Source organism: Rattus norvegicus, chromosome 2, assembly GCF_036323735.1.
Source record: "Rattus norvegicus strain BN/NHsdMcwi chromosome 2, GRCr8, whole genome shotgun sequence".
In the NCBI taxonomy this organism is placed as follows: Eukaryota; Metazoa; Chordata; class Mammalia; order Rodentia; family Muridae; genus Rattus; species Rattus norvegicus.
In genome coordinates, this window is record NC_086020.1 from 112,176,274 (window position 1) to 112,179,819 (window position 3,546).

A 3,546-nucleotide genomic window follows, 5' to 3' on the forward strand; every position below is an offset into this window, starting at 1 on the left:
CCCTCCAGTTGAACCAGCACCATTTGCTGAAAATGCTATCTTTTTTCCATTGGATGGTTTTGGCTCCTTTGTCAAAAATCAAGTGACCATAGGTGTGTGGGTTCATTTCTGGGTCTTCAATTCTATTCCATTGGTCTATCTGTCTGTCTCTGTACCAATACCATGCAGTTTTTATCACTATTGCTCTGTAATACTGCTTGAGTTCAGGGATAGTGATTCCCCCTGAAGTCCTTTCATTGTTGAGGATAGCTTTAGCTATCCTGGGTTTTTTGTTATTCCAGATGAATTTGCAAATTGTCTGTCTAACTCTTTGAAGAATTGGATTGGTATTTTGATGGGGATTGCATTGAATCTGTAGATTGCTTTTGGTAAAATGGCCATTTTTACTATATTAATCCTGGATTTCTTATAGAACCCACGACACCATCCAGGGATGGTACCACTCACAATGGAGTGGGCCCTCCCCCACTGATCACTAGTTCATCAAATGCCTTACAGCTAGATCTAATGGAGGCATTTTCTCAACTGATGTTCCTTCCTCTCTGATGTCTCTAACTTGTGTCAAGTTGATACAGAACCTGGCAGCACAGTGTTGAAAAAAAAGTTTTTTTCCTAATAAAAGGCAAACTAAGAAAGAAAAAGACTCAAAGAGAAAAAAAATCTCAGTAAAATTGTAGTTCAAGGGAAATACTTAAACCCAGAGTATTTGTGAAGAAGGAAGAAAAGGTGGTTGATCTATCTATCTATCTATCTATCTATCTATCTATCTATCTATATCTTATCTATGTATGTATGTATGTATCTATCTTATCTATCTATCTATCTATCTTATCTATGTATGTATCTATCTATCTTATCTATCTTATCTATCTATCTATCTATCTTATCTATCTATCTATCTATCTACTTGTGTGTGTGTGTGTGTGTGTGTGTGTGTGTGTGTGTGTGTGTGTACGTGTACAAGTTCTCATGTGCATATGCCAGGACACTCATGTGGAAGTTAGAGGACAATTTCTGTGAGTCAGTTCTTCCCTTCCACCATCTGCATCCCAACAACTAAACTCAGGTCATGAGGTTGGATGGCAAGTACTTTTAGCCCCTGAGCCATGCCACCAACCAAAGGAAGCAAATTCTTAAGTAACTTGAGGAATACATACAAGAACCCTCACTAGACGGGCAGTGAGTTCCATAGAAACCAGCCAAGGAAGAAAAATGTTGCCATTTTGCTTTTTAACTAAGGATCTGACGGTTTTATTTTCACATTTCACAATATAAGCAAAAAACACGTATATTTTTGTGTCACTTCTCCCTCCACAAAGGGAAGTTCCTTGTCATGCATCTAGTAAACACCCAGGCTCAGCACCAAGATCTCCTGGTGAAACAACAAGAAATACAAACCAATAGAGTGCTTCTGCTCTTATCTGTCTGGCCGGGTCATGCCAGGCCATGTGGGCACCATTGTAGGGCAGGCAGGAGGTCTCATCACTGGAGGACCAGGCATCACGGGTATGTGGCCTTCCATGGGAGGTCTCATCCCAGGAGCTGGTCCCACAAGCGTCATCCCAGGAGGAGGAGGGTCCATCATTGGCATCATGGGAGGGCCTCCCATGTGGGGTGCAGGCATCATGCCAGGCCGAGAAGGACCTGGGAGACTGTGGGGAGGTGGGATCATGGCCCCTGCAAGTGGAGGAGCAGAGAATGCATTCCTTGTTGAAATGCAGCCGTTGTTTTGTCAGTCAGGCCTGCTCTTCTATCCATTTCTGGTAACAGTCTTTCATATTCTCTTTGTGTTTCGTGGAGAATGGTGGGTAAGATACATATCACAGTAGTCACAATGAAACTTAGGCATGTTGCTCCACAGGCGGTTGGCTACCCAGGTCCAAAATGTTGCCATTTTATAACATGTAACCTGGATACACTGAAGTTTACAAAGTGACTCTGACCTGAGTCACAGTATAGTTACATTGGCACATGATGAAAGCTGACATGTGTACTGTATATATGTGTGCATATCTTCATAGTATGAAGCATGGATCACAGATGCAAAAGAACTAGAGCTTCTTTACTTATTTTCTCTCAGTAGATAGTAATGAATAAATCATCTCATCATGATTTACTAAACTAGATTATCTGTGTGAAATTGCAAACTCATTCATAGATTTTAAATATCTCATCTTTAATTTCTATTTATGTGTGAGGGTGTGAGTGTGCACTTACAAGGGAATGCCCACGGAGGCCAGAAGAGGGCATCAGATGACCTGGAGTTGGAATCACAGGTGGTTGTGAGCCACCTAATATGGCTGATGGTAACCAATTCAGGTCCCCTGTGAGAGCAGCAAGTATTCTTAACTGCTGAGCCATCTCTCCAGCCCTATAGGTAGGTTTTAATGGATAAAAATTAATAGAAAATTATAGTTATTAATCAAAGTGACCATAATGATTACTCCTCATGGTAAGTTTACAGGATTTAGAATCACCTAAGATTCACACTTGTGGACATGTCGATGAGGATCTTCCCAGAAAGGTTTATCTGAGGATGGAAGACCTCTGTGGATGAGAGACAAGAGCGTCCAGCATTTCAGATTGAATAAAGAAGAGGGAAAGGAAAAAGCAAGCCAAACTAGTATTCATTTATCTCCTTAATGTCAACAATCACTCTTGATGCCTCTCCCAACATATTCATTGAGGCAGGGTCTCTCAATCAAACCTGGAGTTCACCATATTACATTGAGGCAGGGTCTCTCAATCAAACCTCGAGTTCATCAATCTGGCCAGTCTCCCAGGCAGCTTGCTTTAGTGACCCTGTCTTCCACCTTCTGAGGTTGGAATTATGGGTTGACCGCTATGCCCACTCTGAATTTACTTGGGTTCTGGGGAATCCGGACTCTAATCTCCATGCTTGCTAAATGCTAAAACCACCAAACAACCAGCAAACAACCATCAAACAACCCTCCCAGTCTTTAATATGCTGAGTTTTAAAGACATATGCTGCTCCTCTGATTAGAGAATCATAAATATTTTAAATGAATTTCTAAACTGTGTAATTAATTATTCAAAATATTTCCTGATAAAAATATATCTCATTTGCTAAATAAGAAATGTTTTGTGTACTAGACTTAAATTTGTCTACAAATATAATCTTGTATTGATGTACTTGATATTGTTTTGGATTCTTACAGCTTGCTGGTCTGGAAAAAGTGATGTGTGGTTTTTTGTTTTTTTTAACTCTAAAATATGTGCATGAGATTATTTAAATGCGGCTATAAGACATGGTAGAAAAAGTACAAGAGGGAAAGCCAAATGTGTTAGTACATCATGTCCAAAGCTTAAATCAAACATTAAAGCAAATGATATATTTTATGGGAGACACTGCACAACACTTAAATTTCCTGAGTTCTCTTCTGCATCCTATGTTTAGACATGTAATTTAAATGAAATATAAATTTAATGAAATTAGTAAATGTTTATTTTGGGTGACACACACTCACTATACTGGGTCTCACAGATCATGTAAATTTTACAGAATATCTTTGCTTTAAAATAATT

The 3,546-nt window shown here is 39.4% G+C and overlaps 1 pseudogene; it reads right to left on the minus strand.

The window, feature by feature from the left end:
- Nucleotides 1-1,417: 1,417 nt before the first annotated feature.
- LOC103691520 (U1 small nuclear ribonucleoprotein C pseudogene) lies at nt 1,418-2,707 on the minus strand (annotated as a pseudogene).
- Nucleotides 2,708-3,546: the final 839 nt, after the last annotated feature.